The sequence below is a fragment of the Oncorhynchus tshawytscha genome, linkage group LG25 (assembly GCF_018296145.1).
Source record: "Oncorhynchus tshawytscha isolate Ot180627B linkage group LG25, Otsh_v2.0, whole genome shotgun sequence".
Classification (NCBI taxonomy): Eukaryota; Metazoa; Chordata; class Actinopteri; order Salmoniformes; family Salmonidae; genus Oncorhynchus; species Oncorhynchus tshawytscha.
Window position 1 is genome coordinate 9451752 of NC_056453.1, and position 22254 is coordinate 9474005.

Here is a 22254-nt window from a genome sequence, read left to right on the forward strand (position 1 = left end):
TTTGCCAATCTTGGTGTTCTCTGGCAAATGCCAAACGTCAAGCACAGTGTTGGGCTGTATAAAACACAACCCCCACCTGTGGACGTCAGGCCCTCATACCACCCTCATGGAGTCTGTTTCTGACCGTTTGAGCAGACACATGCACATTTGTGGCCTGCTGGAGGTCATTTTGCAGGGCTCTGGCAGTGCTCCTCCTGCTCCTCCTTGCACAAAGGAGGAGGTAGCGGTCTTGCTGCTGGGTTGTTGCCCTCCTACGGCCTCCTCCATGTCTCCTGATGTACTGGCCTGTCTCCTGGTAGCGTCTCCATGCTCTGGACACTACGCTGACAGACACAGCAAACCTTCATGCCACAGCTCGCATTGATGTGTCATCCCGGATGATCTGCACTACCTGAGCCACTTGTGTGGGTTGTAACTCCGTCTCATGCTACCACTAGAGTGAAAGCACCACCAGCATTCAAAAGTGACCAAAACATCAGCCTTATGTAGGTCCTAACAGTTTGTGGGCACAGTGTATCAGTTTGCTGGCATGCATAAAACAATTTTTTGCCCCACCAGTATTTACATGCTAAATTCGCCACAGTTTTTTTGTAAATGAGAAGTTCTGTTAAATTGACCTGACACATACAGTATTTCAAGTACTTGTGATTTTGACATGTTGAAGACTTTAGAGACATAGGTAGTTGACATAGGTAGATTACTGCACTGATCATATATACAGGGCCTTTCCTGGCCTTTTTGCAATCCTATGAAATACAAAAAAAATGCCTCCCCTTGAAGAATAGTCCCAGTAAGGTACTTTGGACATGGTTATTACCAAGGGCCTTTCTACTGACATATCCTCTGTTGCTGATGTTGCTTTATCTGTGTATATTTACTACCTTGTTACCATAGCACAGGGTAATACTGAATGCATTATAAAGAAACACTATCTTACCTCTGAAGTAGGTATAGATTTTATTTAGTGGATTGCCTATTCTGCCTTCCTCTTGTAATGATTTAGCAAATGAAGGGCAACCATTGATGCCATAGCTCCAGTAAAGTTTAAAAAGGTCACATCCAAACGGAGAGCCCTTCGGATGAATGAGGAAGCTTATCAATTTAATAGAAATTGCAAAAAGGCAGAGCAGAAGTGGAGAAAGTCAAAGTTGCAGGTCCATTATGATATTCTGAGAGAGCAATCTGGCATATATAACAAGGCAATTAGAAATGCCAGACAGACAAATTTTTTCCAACTCGATCACTAATAATCAGAATAATTTGAGAGTGCCCTTCTCGACCATTGATGGCCTGATAAATCCTACCCCCGCAAACCTATATGAACTTTGCTCCACATCTAAATGTGATGAGTTTGCAGCATATTTCAGAGATAACAAACATTAGGCTGGGTATCAGTCATGCCAGACCTGATGAAAAGTTTTATGATATGTGCCCTAGCCTTCCACACAAAGGCACTATGGATTTATTGTCCCTGGTTGACACAGACATGCTCAGGAAAGTGATATCACAACGGGATCGGTGTCCCTAAACCAGGACAGTTGTTGCTCAATATACGATATTGGGACTAGAAAACGTTGTAAACAACAGCCAACTTTCTGGGACATAGACATGTCTTGTATGGGCAGAAAGATTAAATTCTTGTTCATCTAACTGCAGTGTCCAATTTACAGTAACTATTACAGCAAAATAAAATACCATGCTATTTTTTGAGGATAGTGCACAACAAAACACTTTTATTACGGCAACTGGTGTCACGTTGGTATGAATAGATTCGGGAGACAGGCGCAGGAATGCGTAATAGTTATTTTTATTAAGCCCAAATTACGGCGTGCCTTGTAAAGGCACTGGGACAAAGACCAAACAATCACGTAACTAAACACAGGGTAGAATCCCAAAACAAAAGAGCGAGGAGTACCTAATGCTCTCCTATCTGGTCTACCCAAGAAAGCCATTGGTCAAATGCAAAACAGACAGAATGCTGCAGCACGGGTACTGACCAAGAGCACATATTACACCGGTATTAAGGTCTCTGTCTTGGCTGCCTGTGAGTTTTAGAATTAATTTTAAGATTCTTCTATTGGATTTAAACCAATCCATGATTGTGCACCCCAAAACATCTCAGACATGCTTTTAAGTTATATAAATAGTAGGTCTCTCATGTCCTCTGGCACTAAGACTAAGACCAAGGGGCATACTCTCTATGCCCCAGACTTTAGTTATTTTGTCCCCAGCCTCTAGAATAGCCTTCCAGAGAATCTGAGGGGGCCTAAACTGGACATGTTTTAAAAATATTTTATTTGCTTTTCCTTAGGGTGCTTTTTAGTCGTTCAGTTATTATTGTTATTCCTTAGTAATTTTTATCCTTCTGTTTGTTGTGTACCAAATATTTCATTTTTTTGTTTTTTTGTGTTTAGTACATTGTGTTGCATTCCATGTCTGAAATGTGCTGTATAAATAAAGCTTGATTTGATTCATAAAGAGACACATATTGTTGGGATTACATTCTATCTAATGAATCTGTAACAAACGGTCTTTTACTGTCTTACAGTAAAATACTAATACACAAATAACCCCCCCAAAAAAAAAAGAAAGAAAATAAATTAGCTTAATTTAATTCTTAGAGATCTGTCACGCCCTGACCTTAGTATTCTTTATTATTTTGGTTAGGTCAGGGTGTGACATGGGTGATGTATGTGTTGTTGTACTGTCTAGGGGTTTTGTATGTTTATGGGGGTGTATACTATCTAGGTGTTTATGTATGTCTATGTTTGCCTAGATTGGTTCTCAATTAGAGACAGCTGTTTATCGTTGTCTCTGATTGGGAACCATATTTAGGCAGCCATCTGCTTTGGGTATTTCGTGGGTTATTGTCTATGGTTAGTTGCCTCTGTCAGCACTACATTTAGTGTCACGTTCGTTTTGTTGTTTTTGTAGTTTGTTTAAGTGTTTCTTCGTCTTCATTAAAATAAGATGTATTCATCTCACACTGCGCCTTGGTCTCATCCATTCAACAAACGTGACCAGATCAAATAACATGTCAGCTAAATAATGTTGTAGGAATGCTAATCGTATCTGTTTCTAACTATACTGAACAAAAATATAACGCATGTTTATGTTCTATATGCACAACAATCGTATTTCTCTCAATTTTTGTGCAAAACTTAGTTTACATCCCTGTTAGTGAGCATTTCTCCTTGCCAAGATAATTCATCCACCTGACAGGTGTGGCATATCATGAAGCTGATTAAACAGCATGATCAATATACAGGTGCACCTTGTGCTGGGGAACACAGGCCCCTCGCAGATTGTCACACAACCAAAGAATTTCTGAACAAACTGTCAGAAACCGTCTCAGGGAAGCTCATCTGCATGCTCATCGTCCTCACCAGTGTCTTGACCTGACTTTAGTTTGGCGAAACCGACCTCAGTGGGCGAAACCTCATCTTCGATGGCCACTGGCATGCTGGAGAAGTGTGCCCTTCACGGATGAATCCCGGTTTCAACTCTACCAGGCAGATGGCAGACTGGCGTTGTGTGGATGAGCGGTTTGCTGATGTCAACGTTGTGAACAGAGTGCCCCGTGGTGGCGGTGGAGTTATGGTATGGGCAGGCATAAGCTAAGAACAACGAATCTGTGAATGCACAGAGATACCGTGATGAGAACGTGAGGCCCATTGTCATTCATGTTTCAGCATGATAGTGCAAGGTCCCATGTCGAAAGGAACTATACACAATTCCTGGAAGCTAAACATTTCCCAGTTTGTCCATGGCCTGCATACTCACCAGACCCATTGAGCATGTTTGTGATGTTCCGAATCAACGTGTTCGACAGTGTATTCCAGTTCTCGCCAATATCCACAACTTTGCACAGCCATTGAAGAGAAGTGGAAATACATTCCACAGGCCTCAATCAACAGCCTGATCAACTCTATGCGAATGAGATGTGTTGCGCTGCATGGTGGTCACCAGATACTGACTGGTTTTCTGATCCACAGCCCTACCTATTTTTTAAGGTATCTGTGACCAACATCTGTATTCCCAGTCATGTGAAATCCATAGATTAGGGCCTAATGAATTCGTTTCAATTGACTGATTTCCTTATATGAACGAACTGTAAGTCAGTAAAATATTTGAAATTGTTCATGTTGTGTTTATATTTTTGTTCCGTGTACATAAAGAATTTCAGAATAATAAACGTTGTGTTAACATTATTGAAGTGACCAGGGTTCAATGACTCTATATATATGGGGCAGCAGTCTGGAAGACGCAGGGTAGAGTACTTGTTGGTAGTCGTCTATTGACTTTGTAAGGTGCAGGGCAGGGTACCGGGCTGAGGCCGTCTAGTGATGAATGTTCAACACACTGAAGCCTAGAGACAGAAGCCATTTTCAGTCTCTCCTTCCCAGCTTTAATGCACCTCTAGTGTTCCCTTGTTAGATGGTAGCAGGGTGAATAAGCCAGTAACCATCCAATGCATGTAAAATATATTCAAATTAGGTATTCATACTTTTTTATATTACTCCAATATTGTGAACTGTATATCATGTTATACAGTATGTCTTGTTAGGATTAAACAGTAGTTGTTTTATGAAGACAATGGCAGGCTGAACATCCACATTTTAACGGATGAACATTTCTCTTTAAAAAATTATCCATCTGTTTATTGCTCACATGCCAGAGCTCACATGGATAGCTCGTAGCACTGTCTTGCTTATGCAAATATGTTTTGCCTGGAAATCTATTTGGAGTTGCTCGAAGGAATCCAGAACGGGCCTCCTTCTGTCTCCCCCACCGGCTCTGCGGGCCTCCATTGCGCCGTCTATCTCCTCTCGTGTGGAAGAGATTTCACCAGCTCACACACGCAGAGACGGGCAGCGAGCCGCACGCACCACACTGCGCCGCCTCAGACGGCCCCACCATGGGCGATTATGCAGATCTCACATGCCGCCGCTGCTGGCTCTGCGAGCATGACAAGGCGGCCCACAACTGTTTGCTCAGTTGTATAATACAAGCTATTCAGAGGACAGAGAGTAAATCATTATATGCCTACTTTTTCACTAGAGTTGGCCATTAAAAGGTGAAAATGTTTAGGGGTTGTAGATTAACCTAACTTTTAGGTAAAATGTTAAATGTATTGTAATGTTGCTTAGAAAATGAGGGGGGGTCAAAACATATGTGACTCATTTTTAACATAAATTTGTTCATTATTTGTTCATTATTTTTCCATTTGTTTTATTATATTGTACATAATCCTATAAATTAATGTTTGAAACAAATATGATGATGGTTGATTGTGTATAAAGGGTTTTCATTTGTATTTTGGGCACTAAAGTATATTCTTATTATTGAATAGGTGAAAAACAGTGCCTAGATATCGAACAAAAAAACTAAAGGTTGACATTTAACATGCCATAAACCTTTAGTTCAGTCCAAAGTAGGCTAATGAAATATAATTATTTGTTCAGAAATACTCAGAAAATATTCTTAATCACTAATCTCTACTCCAATATGGGATGTATTTATATTTAATTCATAGTGCATCTGATCTAAAAAAATATCAAATAAAATACTTTACTTAAAAGTTAACCTTCCATAAGTCAAAGTAAAGCCAATATGGTGATATGGGGGTATGAGTAGGGGTGTGTAGTGTTATGGGGGTCGGTGTGTGTGTGTGTGTGTGTGTGTGTGTGTGTGTGTGTGTGTGTGTGTGTGTGTGTGTGTGTGTGTGTGTGTGTGTGTGTGTGTGTGTGTGTGTGTGTGTGTGTGTGTGTGTGTGTGTGTGTGTGTGTGTGTGTAGGCTGGGAGGCAGCTAGCACTCCTCTTGGGCAGGGATGCGATTGGAGAGAAAGGAGGAGCGGAGAAAGAGAGCCATGTGCTTGGAACCAGAGGGCTGAGGAGCCTGCCTGGGCAGATGGTCCACAAAGGTGTTACCACACAGTGAGTGGGCAGTGCGATTGATGCATTGCAACATTCAAGAAGGTGGAACATTTGGCTGCTGACCCGCAGTCAGAACTCATTTGCCTTCCCTCCCAACTCATTTAGCTGCTGCAGGAGATTGGGTCCGAATAAGCACACACACACATTCGGAACGCTGCACTTTCCCACCCTCTGGGGAGCCTATGCTGTGTGTTCACTGAAAACTTCTTCCTCTCTAAGGAGGTGGAGGGGAGGAGGTAGAACATGTTCATAGTGAACAACAAGCATACTACTACAGTACATGGTGGCTACTAAGTCTGCACGGGGACTTATTACTATTATTATACCTTTATTTCAACAAGGTACACAGACTGAGACTCTTTTACAGCTGGGCCCTGCGTATACATGCTTACACATACAGTTTAGGTACAATGATTAAAAAACTAAACTAAACAAGACAAACAAAACCATCACAGATAACACAAAAAATACAGCAACAGATTACATTTACACATAGGTTATTCCAGGACTATACCCTTATTGTCACAGTGAACAAAAGTCTATACTGTTTCTGTGGTGTTGTTCCTTTTAGAGTTAGAACATCATTCACAACATATAGGCTAATACAAATGTACACAACATATAGTCTAATAAACATGTACAAAGGCAATTTCATTTTAGAACAACAATTTAAAAGAATACAGTTAAAACAATGGAATAAAATATAACAACTATATTTAATATTGTGAAGGTCTCACCAGCATTATAGGTAGGCTATAATACAAATAGGATGCTCAAAAAGTTAAACTACCTATTTTCTCTTAAATAACACATACTTTAGTTATGCACATGCCAGGATTTAATTTCAGACCCAAAAGCATTCTTACATCAGTTTAAACATAGACAATTTATGAGAGAGTGTGCTAACCAAAGGCAACATTATGACAATGGTTTGTCTCAAAGCACAGTTAAATTATTAAGTATAAAAAATAATGAATCATTTAGTGGGATCAAAGGCAATTGAAATCTTGAGCATAAGAATGCCACACCATTCGTATGTTTGTGTGAGGGGACACACACAAACAAACTCTAACACACACATTTTTTTGTTGTAATGTTTGAATAATTTTTGTTGTTGTATTGTTTGTAATATCATTGTATTATACATTTGTGTGACTGTCCTTGTATATCAGTGTTTTGTTACTTGTCATGTTGTGTTTTTTGTGGACCCCAGGAAGAGTAGCTACTGCCTTTGCAAAAGCTAATGGGGATCCAAATAAACAAATTAAATAGTCTTATTCGTCGCTCACTGAATAAAAACTCTAGCATATACTGCCACCTTGTGGTTAAATTCGGTACATCAACAATACATTCCATTGAAATTAGTACTCATCAGCCACGTGAGAAATGTATAAAAGGCCACATAAAAAATGTAATCATGCTGAGAGCAAAAAATGCATTAGCTCTGTAACTAAACACCAGCTTAATTTTAATACTTGTACTGAATATTTGTGATAATTAGCAGGTTGCAAAAGGTGACTAATAAACTTCCACTGTGAAATAAGTGTCAACATTTTGGCATCTTGTTTCATAAATTAAAATCTTGAATGCAATGCTTATAAAATATGGTTAATCTCACCATCCATGCAGCAGGTGAGTGGACATACTGTATCTACAGTATCCTATAAATAGTGGATGTCTAAAGAAGAATTGTGTTGAAAGAGGATAGTGCTATACATGGTGTTTACACCTGTCTGGTGAAGGATCTGGTTTTGACCTGCATTAGACTATTTAATGATCACAAAATGCAAGTCATATTTTCCTATGAACCACTGATATTTTGTGTTTGAGCATAATTCATTGACTGCATAAAGTGTGAACGTGACTAAACCTAGGACACCAAACTAAACAAAAAGGTCAGTAGCAGTCCAGCACAGACACACAAATGTATCACATCCGCATTTGTTTGTGATTCCACTCCGAGTCAATCATCATCCACCACAATCACATTCACGTTCAGCTGGTACTCAATGGTGGCCCATCAAAGATGTTTCTCTTGGTGAGCTTATGTCCATAATGCAGGGCTTGGATTTGGCTCCTCGGTAAGACATAGTCCCACATGTTGAGGTCGGTCACCTCCCCCACAAAGCTCTGCAAAGCCTCCAGGTCTCCAAGGTGTTTGTCTGCTCTTGCCCCAAGAGGACGGTCCCCTTGGGCCGGATAGTGTGGCCCGGCTTGTACAGCTGGTAGGTGCTGCGGCGGCCGTCCACCCAGAAGGCAGCCAGCCCAGTACGGGACTCCCAGGTGAGGCAGAGACTTGTTTTGAAGGTGGTGATGGGCGGCAGGTGGAAGAAAGCGCTATAGCCGCTCAGGTAGAAGGCGATGCGGCCATCTTTCTTGTGCCACACGTTGAGCTCGTCGTAGTCGGTGGTGCAGTAGGCAAACAGGATGATCTGTATCTTCTATAAAATAGTTATGTGATACAAAGAAATAATCATAGCTAGTATAATCCAAAATTATTCCTCTATTTTCCATAGCCTACCAACCAAAACATACCTTCATTGGCTAAGGTGACACTGACGATACCCAGTAAGACTACGGCACTGGCAGCTATCTTTTCACTTGAGAAAATCTACCACAGCAAACACATATCATAATGGCAAAAGATGCCACAAAGTAATTGTGAAAATAATAAATAGTAGTAAATACATCATTTCAGTATACAGTATATATGCAGTATAAACTGCATATTCTATAACGGAATGCCTCAACACACACAAAATACTAACAGAATTGCTCTATGATGATTTAAGGCTGTATTTCCATTGAAAAGCCTTGTGATTGCTAGCTCACTGTCACGCCTGTATATTCTTGGGGACCTTCAATGCTGCAGATATTTTTTGGTACCCTTCCCCAGATCTGTGCCTCGACAGAATCCTGTCTCGGAGCTCTACAGACAATTCCATCGACCTCATGGCTTGGTTTTTCCTCTGACATGCACTGTCAACTGTGGGACCTTATATAGACAGGTGTGTACTCCTGTACTCCCTGTTCACCCATGACTGCTTGTCCATGCACGCCTTCAACTCAATCATCAATTTTTCAAACAAAACAACAGTAGTAGGCTTGATTACCATCAACGATGAGACAGCCTACATGGAGGTGATGGCTCTGGGAGCGTGGTGCCAGGAAAATAATCTCTCACTCAACATCAACAAAGGGATGATCGTGGACTTCAGGAAACAGCAGAGGGAGCACCCTACAACGATGGGACCGCAGTGGAGAAGGTGGAAAGCTTCAAGTTCCTCGGCGTACACATCACTGACAAACTGAAATGTTCCACCCACAAAGACAGTGTGGTGAAGAAGGTGCAACAGCGCCTCTTCAACTTCAGGAGGTTAAAGAAATTTGGCTGAACACCTAAAACCTTCACAAACTTTTACAGATGCCCAATTGAGAGCATCCTGTCGGGCTGTATCACCGCCTGGTACTGCAACTGCACTGCCCACAACCGCAAAGCTCTCCAGAGGGTGGTGTGGTTTGCACAATGCATTACCGGGGGCAAACTTCATGCCCTCCAGGATACCTACGCCACCCGATACCATAGGAGGGCCAAAAAGATCATCACTGACATCAACCACCCGAGCCACTGCCTGTTCACCCTGCTATCATCCAGAAGGCAAGGTCAGGTACATCAAAGCTCGGACCGAGAGTCTGAAAAACAGCTTCTATCTCAAGGCCATCAAACTGCTAAACAGACATCACTAGCACATCAGAGGCAGCTGCCTATAGACATAGATTAGGAATCACTGGCCACTTTTAGAAATGGATCACTAGCCACTTTAATAATGTTTCTGTATCTAGCATTACTGATCTCATTTGTATAAACTGCACTCCACACTATTCTACGGTATCTTAGTAACTTTAAATTGTGTTTACATATTGCATCTTCCATTTAATATGTATATACTGCATTGTATTCTATACTACACCACTAAATGTTAAACAGCCATCTCCAGCACATCAGAGGCTGCTGCCTATAAACATAGATTAGGAATCACTGGCCACTTTAAGGAAATGAAACACTAGCCACTTTAATAACGTCTTCAATGAAGTTGTAGAAACATCACAATGATGATCAATAGAAACAGGATGCACCTTACTTATGTAAATAAGGTGTCATTTTTTTGTTCTTAATACATTTGCCAAAAAAAATGTACAACTGTTTTTGCTTTGTCATTATGGGGTATTGATGAGGGGAACAAAATATTTGGTACTGGGGTTCCGATGGCCAACAGCCAATGAAATTGCAGGGCGCCAAATACAAATCAACAGAAATCTCATAAATCAAATTTCTCAAAAATACAAGTATTAGGCACCATTTTAAAGATACAATTCTCGTTAATCCAGCTACAGTGTCTGATTTCAAAAATATTTTACAGCGAAAGCTCCACAAACGATTATGTTAGGTCACCACCAAGTCACAGAAAAACCCAGCCATTTTTCCAGCCAGAGAGGAGTCACAAAAAGCACAAATAGAGATAAAATTAATCACTAACCTTTGATGATCTTCATCAGATGACACTCATAGGGCTTCATGCTACACAATACACATATGTTTTGTTCGATAAAGTGCATATTTATATAAAAAAAATCTCAGTATACACTAGCGTGTTACGTTCACTAGTTCCAAAAACATCCGGTGATATTGCAGAGAGCCACATCATTTTACAGAAATACTCATTATAAATGTTGATGAAAATACAATTGTTAGACATGGAAATATAGATACACTTCTCCTTAATGCAACCGTTGTGTCAGATTTCAAAAAAACTTTACGGAAAAAGCATAATCTGAGAACGGCGTGAAGAGCACGACAATGGGCCTCAGGATCTCGTTACGGTATCTCTGTGCATTCAAATTGGCATCGATAAAGTGCAATTGTGTTCGTTGTCTGTAGCTTATTCTTATACCATAACTCAACGCCACCATGGGGCACTCTGTTCACAACGTTGACATCAACAAACCACTCGCACACACGACACCATACACGCTGTCTGTCATCTGTCCGGTACAGTTGAAACCGAGATTCATCCGTGAAGAGACAGTCTGACAGTTTGTGCAGAGCCACAGTTTCATCAGCTGCCCAGATGGCTTGTCTCAGTCAATCCCGCAGGTGAAGAAGCCGGATGTGGAGTTCCTGGACTGGCATGGTTACACACGGTATGTGGTTGTGAGGCCAAATTCTCTAAAACGACATTGGAGGCGGCTTATGGTAGAGAAATGAACATCACATTCTCTGGCAACAGCTCTGGTGGACATTCCTGCAGTCAGCATGACAATTGCACACACTCTCAACTTGAGACATCTGTGGCATTGTGTTGTGTAACAACATTGCACATTTTAGAGTGGCCTTTTATTGTCCCCAGCACCTTTGTAATGATCATGCTGCTTAATCAGCATCTTGATATGCCACACTGGGATCTTTTATTTCAGCTCATGAAACATAGGACAAAGACCTTACATGTTGCATTTATATTTTTGTTCAGTGTAGTTATCACATTTTCTGTGCTAATCTATGTAGAACATGGGCCTGTTGGAAACTACAACTCCCCTACTACACCGTACAGTTCAGACATGATCTGACTTATATAAAGAAACCGCAGAGTGCGCATTGAGCTCACAGAGTTCACAAATTCACTTTTCAGCAGGACAATAACCTAAAACACAAGGCCTAATACACAATGGAGTTGCTAAATCAAATGTGCCTGTGTGATAAATTCAATGTGCCTGAGTGGCCTAGTTACAGTATTGACTTAAATCAGATTGAAAACCTATGGCAATGATCAACAAGCAACTTGACAGAGCTTGAAGAATTGTTAAAAGAATGTGCAAATATTGTACAATCCAGATGTGCAAAGCTCTTAGACTTACCAAGAAATAAATCGCTGCCAAATGTGATTTTAATGTGATTTAGGGGGTTGAATACTTATCAAATCAAGATATATTAGCGTTTTATATTAGTTTCTGTATAACAATGTGTGCTGAGAGTTGGGAAGCAAGTTCAGGGAGGGAGTGTTTTAATAAATAAACAACATAATACAAAATAAGAAACACGAACAACGCAGACATGACACAGAAACAATAACGCCTGGGGAAGGAACCAAAGGGAGTGACATATATAGGGAAGGTATTCAGGGAAGTGATGGAGGCCAGGTGAGTCTGACGCACAGGTGCGCGTAACGATGTGGACAAGTGTGCGCCATAACGAGCAGCCTGGTGACCTAGAGGCAGGGGGGAAGCACACGTGACATTGTTTTTATAAATGTTAGAATTTTCTTCCACGTAGACAGAGTTTTGTGTAGATCGTTAAAAAAAGACAATCAAATCAATTGTATTCCCACTTTGTATTCCAACAAAATGTGGAAAAGGTCAAAGAGTGTGCATTGTTTCTCTAGGCACTGTAGATGTGCCACATCATTTCACATCCCATGAAGGTGTGCCACGGATTCAAAAAGATTGGGATTAATTGGCCATAAAATTTGATCTGATCTTCATCTAGGTCACAACAATAGACAAACAGTCCGCTTAAACTAATAACACAAACAATTATATATTTTCATGTTTTTATTAAACACACTGTGTAAACATTCACAGTGCAGGGTGGAAAAAGTATGTGAACCCTTGGATTTAATAACTGGTTGACCAACCAGCAATAACCTCAACCAAACGTTTTCTGTAGTTGCGGATCAGACCTGCACAACGGTCAGGAGGAATTTTGGACCATTCCTCTTTACAAAACTGTTTCAGTTCAGCAATATTCTTGGGATGTCTGCTGTGAACTTCTCTCGAGGTCATGCCACAGCATCTCAAATCGGGTTGAGGTCAGGACTCTGACTGGGCCACTCCAGAAGGTGTATTTTCTTCTGTTGAAGCCATTTTGTTGTTGATTTTACTTGTCTTTTGGGTCGTTGTCCTGTTGCGTTACCCAACTTCTGTTGAGCTTCAATTGGCCGACAGATTTGTCTAACAATTCTCCTGCAAAATGTCATGATAAACTTGGGAATTCATTTTTCCATCGATGATAGCAAGCTGTCCAGGCCCTGAGGCAGCCACAAACCATGATGCTCCCTCCACCACACTTTACAGTTGGGATAAGGTTTTGATTTTGGTGTGCTGTGCTGTGCCTTTTTTGTGTGCTGTGGAACATCCAGGTACACTTTTGCAAACTTCGGAAATGATTTTTATGGACAGCAGTGGCTTCTTCCGTGGTGTCCTCCCAGTAACACAATTCTTGTTTAGTGTTTTATGTGTCATAGACTCGTCAACAGAGATGTTAGCATGTTCTAGAGATTTCTGTAAGTCTTTAGTTGACTCTAGGATTCTTCTTAACCGCATTGAGCATTCAGCGCTATGCTCTTGCAGTCATCTTTGCAGGACGGCCACTCCTAAGGAGAGTAGCAACAGTGCTGAACTTTCTCAATTTATAGACAATTTGTCTTATGAACATCAAGGCTTTTAGAGACACTTTTGTAACCCTTTCCAGCTTTATGCAAGTCAACCATTCTTAATCTTAGGTCTTCTGAGATCTCTTTTGTGCGAGGCATGGTTCACATCAGGCAATGCTTCTTGTGGATAGCAAAATCACATTTTTTGAGTGTTTTTTAATAGGGCAAGGCAGCTCTAACCAACATATCCAACGTCGCCTCATTGATTGGACTCGAGGTTAGCGGACTCCTGACTCCATTTAGCTTTTGGAAAAGTCATTAGTCATTGGGGCGGCAGGGTAGCCTTGTGGTTAGAGCGGTGGACTAGTAACCGAAAGGTTGCACGTTCAAATCCCTGAGCTGACAAGGTACAAATCTGTCGTTCTGCCCCTGAATTTGTTCTTAACTGACTTGCCTAGTTAAATAAAGGTAAAATATATATATAATTTGCCTAGGGGTTCACCTGCTTAAACATGTTATACATGACGTCAGGGCTCTGCACTTCGCAGCTCTGTATGGGTTTTGAATGACAGCCATATTTCCCGATGTCATTATCAACAAATGCAGCAAAAAGAGCAGTAAATGTAAAATTCACATAAAATCAACAGTGTTATGTTTGGATTCAGTCTGGTGTCAGGTAAACTTGTCCTTCAGTCTAATAATTTCCCCATAATTGCTGAAACTGTTCGCTTTCAATTGCTACCATCCTCAATGTTCATCAGATACGTGAGATGGCGGTTTGGTATTTTTTAAATACAGTACATGCGGCATGTCTCACATACACAACTTCCTTTTTGGTGCAGTTTTCATTAAGTTTTTCTTTGGTTTCAGTAATGCATAAAGCATTAAACTGGATTAAATACATTGTGGGTTGACTCCACTTTAGGCTTTTTGTATCCGCTAAAACCGCCTTTTGTTATAAAGTGAATGACCAAATCTGAAGGTAGAAGAGCCATACTTTATGTAGCAGTGACATCTTACTACTACTAATTGATACCATCAAAGTACACGCATTAACGACACTGTATTTTACATGCTGTGATTGACACATGAAGTGGTATTCTTTATTAATTTCCTTTTTCAAAACTTTTCATAATGAAATTCAGGGAAGGGTCGTCAAGTAACGTCGATCAATTAGAGAGGTTCAATAGTTAAGTTGAATGCTTTATGTGAAACTTCATTCAAATGTATGCTGTCTTACTGTTACTGCTCTAAAACCTTGTGAACTCAGATCCTTCATATACAGTTTGTCAATACTGGAAAATGTAAATGGGCTTTGGAACAATAAAATATTTGAAGATTTTTTTTTTTTTAAATGTATCCGTTATTTTACCAGGTAAGTTGACTGAGAACACATTCTCATTTACAGCAACAACCTGGGGAATAGTTACAGGGGAGAGGAGGGGGATGAATGAGCCAATTGCAAACTGGAGATTATTAGGTGACCATGTGAGGGCCAGATTGGGAATTTAGCCAGGACACCAGGGTTAACACCCCTACTCTTACAATAAGTGCCATGGGATCTTTAATGACCTCAGAGTCAGGACACCCGTTTAACATCACATCTGAAAGACAGCACCCTGGGGCATTGGGATATTTTTTAGACCAGAGGAAAGAGTGCCTCCTACTGGCCCTCCAACACCACTTCCAGCAGCATCTGGTCTTCCATCCAGGGACTGACCAACCCTGCTTTAGCTTCAGAAGCAAGCCAGCAGTGGTATGCAGGGTGGTATGCTGCTGACATAACATGTATTTTCATTAGTTTCCACAAGAGTTCATTAATATTCTTTGCTATGGTATTGATAAAGTGCACTTTGGGAAATTATTAATTAGAAAATAGGTTCTAGGTGATAAATAGACAGATTTAGATTAGTAAATTAGAATAGTCAAAAATAACATTTTGAATAAAATGTTTATAATAATATTTCTTATTCATGTAATAAATTTGGACAAGGACACACATTCAACAGAAAAGTGTTTCTCTGGTTTGCTTCCCAGAATAATATATTTTCCACTAAAACTCATATCTGTCAGATGACGCTGCAACAAAACCATTGATCAGGTCGCCCCCTACTGGTTTCAATGTGTTATGCAACACCAAGTCAAACGTTTTGCATAACCCCTCACAAAATGAAGTAACAAGGGACACTGCACCAGGACAAAAAACCTTCGGTCACTCTATTTGCCTTTCATACAATACAACAATTAAGCCTCTGAAATAAGACATATCTCTGATCACAGAAAATAACAATATCACTAAGAATGCTTTTCTCTTTAAGGCATTGAGCAACAGTTGGAGATGTAACACATTTTCCTGAGTAGAAACAATGCAGAGTTCAGTGAATGGCCAAACATAATAACAAACATACCCATACTGATCCAGCCACATTCTCCTTAGTCATGATAGCTTTCCAGGTACTCAAGACATCGGCTCTGACACAAGGCAAGCCCTGTGTAGGGTGCCATCTTTCGGATTTGACGTTAAACGGGTGTCCCGACTATCTGTGATCACTAAAGATCCCATGGTACTTACTGTGTCCTGGCTAAATTCCCCAATTTGGCCCTCATACAATCATGGTTACCTAATCATCCCAAGCTTCCAATTGGTTCATTCATTCCCCCCTCCTCTCACCTGTAACTATTCCCAAGGTCGTTGCTGTAATGAGAATGTGTTCAGTCAATTTACCTGATTAAATAAAATTAAATACTAATGCTTCTACTCATCTCGACAGCATGTATGCAAAACATGTATTTATCCAGCAGGGGGCCATGTAACACATAACTACTGCACATTCTTTCTCCATGTCGCTCTTTCACAGTGACAACCATCATAAAAGATACTGAGAACCAGGGTGATGAAGGCTAGCAGGCTCATCCCGAGTCGCAGGTGGCCCACGTTGTACTCCCCATGGGTCTTGGCCAGCCGGTAGGTCAGGGCTGACTGCAGACATACAAACAAAAAAAAGCCACCCCTGCACCCACGTAGTGTAGCACTTTGGCATAATCCACCTGCAACATAAATACATAAATGGACTCTCGCAGGCAGGTGGGCAAGCACACACATATGTATATATGTACTTCCAACGCATGCACGCGCACACACGCGCACAGATCAGCATGACCCAATAAAACTAGTCACTGTTAAAAGAGTATTACTCCATTATTGGCGAGACTGACACAAAATGACTCATTTCCAGGAAAATAGAACAATCTGCAGTCATTGAAAAGTATTTCCCAGTAGATTGTCGACTTGATTCATGATTCATGAAGATGACTGCTTGTCTAGCTTGCTAGCTAAGATTTTGAAGTATGATGTTGACATGATCAGCCCAATCAAAGCTACGGTAGATATAAATGTGATTTCACAGAATTTTATCTGTGGCCAATGACCTTCAGCCTTCTTGGATGGGCACTTCTATCTAATATAAATCTATGGCAGAATCTACAGTAGGGTGTATGAATTTTCAAGCTCTCCTCGTAGTTCTTGCGGTGACGTAATGTCCCCATGAGTGACAGAACACTGATCCAATCACGACACAACTAGAGAACATTATCAACCCCTACGCTCTGTTTTTTCCGCTGGCTGACCGACCACAACAGAAAGCACTGAGCTAGGCTGAAACACCTGCATTTTGGAGCTGCCTTACTCAAGAAAGCAAAAATTAGACCATGTTTTATGCGGCTTTATTAACTCCATTTTTTTTAACATTGTTTGCAAACTGATATGTGATGTATTAATGCCAAAATAATGTGCAAAACAGGCCATTTGTTTTTCAATTTTATTTTTAAAAATTACAAACCAGGTAGGGCTTAATGGAGCATCTGAATGACAAGTCACCACTGAGTTTTCTGTGTGTGTGTGTGTGTGTGTGTCTGTGTGTGCATGTGACTGGAGCGTATAAGTAGATCTTTGTCTGGCTCAGTCCTTACCCACTGCTCTAATTTGAAGTGAATACAAAACAACCTGTGATTTGTAGTACATCACATACATTGTCGATCAGCCACTCTCCTGTCCATCACACTAATCACACCTACAGAACCTCAGAACCCTGGGAACAGAGTGTGACTGTGATCAAAATAAACTCTCCTATCTAAATCTGCATTCAGAGTGTCTGTATTACTTCATGGTTGCCCTAGCCATGTATGATGGGCCTCATTTTCCCAGGGATGGGCCTCTTCCCCAGGGCAGTAGGTAAAAGAAGGACAACTATCCCTGTCACAAGAGCCCAAGTCCTGAGATTGACCTCAAGAAGCCTACAGAGTGTAGGAGCGCAGCAGCTTGCCAAAACCTCATGTTTACAAGACCTTTCCAAAGGCCTGCCTCAAACTGATTATCTCCAAGAACATCAAGAGAGATGTGTTTGGAAGACCTACAAAGAGATGAGTAGCTGTGCGGGAGATGGAGATCAGACGTGCTGAAAGACCACAACAGGACAATGTGTTACTGAACGAGACTGCACTCAAAGCCAGGCTGTGGGGCACCCAGAGTTCACACAGCTGGAGATCCAGGCTGTAGGGATGATACTAGTTAGGAGGAAAATGTATTCTCTCCTCCCCTCCGTCATTCTACAGTCAGGAAATCAGAACTTGAGGGGGAATGATTTATAGGCTCGCTTCCCACCACAAATGTGGGCCTTGGTTCAAAGTAACAGACAGCTAGGGATGTTCTTCGGAATCAGCATGTGATGTTGGAAATCGACCCCTTGAGAAGAGAAGGTAATCTACCTACAGGTAAATGCCAAAATAAAGGAAACACTTGAGTAAATTAGGGATACAAAGTACATTAAAAGAAGGTGCTTCCACACGTGTGCTTCCACACGTGTGTTTCCTGAGTTAATTAAGCAATTAACATCCCATCATGCTTAGGGTAACATATGGAAATGCTCAGTTGCCCAATTTTTGGGCTAGCATGGCTAGAAGAAGAGATCTCAGTGACGGAAAGGGGGTTCTCAAATGAGTATGGGGGTTTAAAGAATGTGTGTGTGTCAGTGGAGGCTGCTGAGGGGAAGATGGCTCATAATAATGGCTGGAATGGCATAAAACACATGGAAATCATGGAAATCAAAACAGCGTTTTCCACCACCATCAACAAAACAACCAATTAATGGAATTTCTCGGGGAACAATGGTGTCGCATCCCTACAATAGAGTTCCAGAGACTCGTAGAATCTATGTCAAGCTCTCACAGTCTCATGTAAAAATGAGATATACAGTATATCCATCTTTCTCAAACATTTTGAAATTGTTGCAAATGTCAAATTTTGAGGTGTTTAAGGTTTGGGATAGGCTAAAACATGTTTGATGCAATAGGCAATTAGCAAATACAATTTTGTCCACAACTGTGTAGTTGAGATAGTAGGAACACCTTGGACAATTTTCAGCAGGTTTCAACCATGAAATACAGTTACAGACACTTTTCCATAAACAAGGTCTAAAACATGTTTGATGCAATAGGCAAGTAAAAATGTGTCTAAAACATGTTTGATTGTAAAATTTTGTCCACAACTGTGTGGTTGAAAAATACTTTTCCATAAACAAGGTCTAAAACATGTTTGATGCAATAGGCAAGTAAAAATGTGTCCACAACTGCGTTGTTGGGATGTTAGGAACACTGCCAACCAATTTCAGCAAGTTTCAACCATGAAATACAGTTATAACCACTTTTCCATAAACAAGGTCTAAAACATGTCTGATGCAATTAGCAAGTAAAAATGTGTCCAGAACTGTGTAGTTGAGATAGTAGGAACACCTTGGACAATTTTCAACAATTTTCAACCATGAAATACAGTTACAGACACTTTTCCATAAACAAGGTCTAAAACATGTTTGATGCAATTGGCAAGTCAAATTTGGTCCACAACTGTGTTGTTGGGATGTTAGGAACACTGCCAACCAATTTCGGCAAGGTTCAACCATGAAATACAGTTATAACCACTTTTCCATAAACAAGGTCTATAACATGTCTGATGCAATGAGCAAATAAAAATGTGTCCACAACTGTGTAGTTGAGATAGTAGGAACACCTTGGACAATTTTCAGCAAGTTTCAACCATGAAATACAGTTATAACCACTTTTCCATAAACAAGGTCCAAAACATGTTTGATGCAATTGGCAAGTAAAGTTTTGTCCACAATGGCGTTGTTGGGATAGTAGGAACACTATGGACAATTTTCAACAATTTTCAACCATGAAATACAGTTATAGACACTTTTCCATAAACAAGGTCTATAATATGTTTGATGCAATTGGCAAATAAAATTTTGTCCACAACTGCGTTGTTGGGATGTTAGGTACACTTGTCAACAAATTTCAGCAAGGTTCAACCATAAAATACAGTTATAACCACTTTTCCATAAACAAGGTCTAAAACATGTTTGATGCAATTGGCAAGTCAAATTTGGTCCACAACTGTGTTGTTGAGATGTTAGGAACACTGCCAACCAATTTCAGCAAGGTTCAACCATGAAATACAGTTATAACCACTTTTCCATAAACATGTCTGATGCAATGAGCAAGTAAAAATGTGTCCACAACTGTGTAGTTGAGATAGTAGGAACACCTTGGACAATTTTCAGCAGGTTTCAACCATGAAATGCAGTTATAGACACTTTTCCACATACAAGGTCTAAAACATGTTTGATGCAATTGGCAAGTAAACTTTTGTCCACAACTGCTTTGTTGGGATGGTAGGAACACTGTCAACAAATTTCAGAAAGCTTCAACCATGAAATAAAGTTATAACCACTTTTCCATAAACAAGGTCTAAAACATGTTTGATGCAATTGGCAAGTAAACTTTTGTCCACAACTGTGTAGTTGCGATAGTATGAACACCTTGAACAATTTTCAGCAGGTTTCAACCATGAAATACAGTTATAACCACTTTTCCATAAACAAGGCCTAAAACATGTTTGATGCAATTAGCAAGTACAATTTTGTCCACAAGTGTGTAGTTGAGATAGTAGGAACACCTTGGACAATTTACAGCAGGTTTCAACCATGAAATACAGTTATAGACACTTTTCCATAAACAAGGTCTAAAACATGTTTGATGCAATTGGCAAGTAAAGTTTGGTCCACAACTGCGTTGTTGGGATGTTAGGAACACTGCCAACCAATTTCAGCAAGGTTCAACCATGAAATACAGTTATAACCACTTTTCCATCAACAAGGTCTAAAACATGTTTGATGCAATTGACAAGTAAAATTTGGTCCACAACTGCGTTGTTGGGATGTTAGGAACACTGCCAACCAATTTCAGCAAGGTTCAACCATGAAATACAGTTATAACCACTTTTCCATAAACAAGGTCTAAAACATGTTTGATGCAATTAGCAAGTAAAATTTTGTCCACAACTGTGTAGTTGAGATAGTAGCTTGGCCAATACCTTGGACAATTTTCATCAAGTTTCAACCATGAAATACAGTTATAACCACTTTTCCATAAACAAGGTCTAAAACATGTTTGATGCAATTAGGCAAGTAAAATTTTGTCCAGAACTGTGCAGTTGAGATAGTAGGAACACCTTGGACAACTTGCAGCAGGTTTCAACCATGAAATATAGTTATCGACACTTTCCACAAAGGTCTTATAACATGTTTGATTGCCATTGGCAAGTAAAATTGTGTCCACAGCTGCGTTGTTGGGATGGTAGGAACACTGCCAACCAATTTCAGCAAGTTTCAACCATGAAATACAGTTATAACCACGTTTCCATTATTACAAGGTCTAAAACATGTTTGATGCAATTTGGCAAGTAAAATTTGGTCCACAACTCTGTTGTTGGGATGTTAGGAACACTGCCAACCAATTTCAGCAAGTTTCAACCATGAAATACAGTTATAACCACGTTTCCATAATACAAGGTCTAAAACATGTTTGATGCAATTAAGCAAGTAAAATTTTGTCCACAACTGTGTAGTTGAGATAGTAGGAACACCTTGGACAATTTTCAGCAGGTTTCAACCATGAATTACAGTTATAGACACTTTTCCATAAACAAGGTCTAAAACATGTTTGATGCAATTGGCAAGTAAAAATGTGTCCACAACTGCGTTGTTGGGATGGTAGGAACACTGCCAACCAATTTCAGCAAGGTTCAACCATGAAATACAGTTATAACCACTTTTCCATAAACAAGGTCTAAAACATGTTTGATGCAATTGAAAAGTAAAATTTTGTCCGCAACTGCGTTGTTGGGATGTTAGGAACACTGTCAACAAATTTCAGCAAGTTTCAACCATAAATACAGTTATAACCACTTTTCCATAAACAAGGTCTAAAACATGTTTGATGCAATTAGCAAGTAAAATTTTGTCCACAACTGTGTAGTTGAGATAGTAGCTTGGCCAATACCTTGGACAATTTTCATCAAGTTTCAACCATGAAATACAGTTATAACCACTTTTCCATAAACAAGGTCTAAAACATGTTTGATGCAATTGGCAAGTAAAATTTTGTCCACAACTGCGTTGTTGGGATGTTAGGAACACTGCCAACCAATTTCAGCAAGGTTCAACCATGAAATACAGTTATAACCACTTTTCCATAAACAAGGTCTATAACATGTTTGATGCAATTAGCAAGTAAAATTTTGTCCACAACTGTGTAGTTGAGATAGTAGGAACACCTTGGACAATTTTCAGCAGGTTTCAACCATGAATTACAGTTATAGACACTTTTCCATAAACAAGGTCTAAAACATGTTTGATGCAATAGGCAAGTAAAAATGTGTCCACAACTGCGTTGTTGGGATGGTAGGAACACTGCCAACCAATTTCAGCAAGTTTCAACCATAAATACAGTTATAACCACTTTTCCATAAACAAGGTCTAAAACATGTTTGATGCCA

At 40.1% G+C, this 22254-nt stretch overlaps 1 pseudogene; it reads right to left on the reverse strand.

Annotated features, from left to right (window-relative positions):
- Window positions 1–7774: 7774 nt before the first annotated feature.
- LOC112224747 lies at window positions 7775–8478 on the reverse strand (annotated as a pseudogene).
- Between the last annotated feature and the right edge of the window lie 13776 nt (window positions 8479–22254).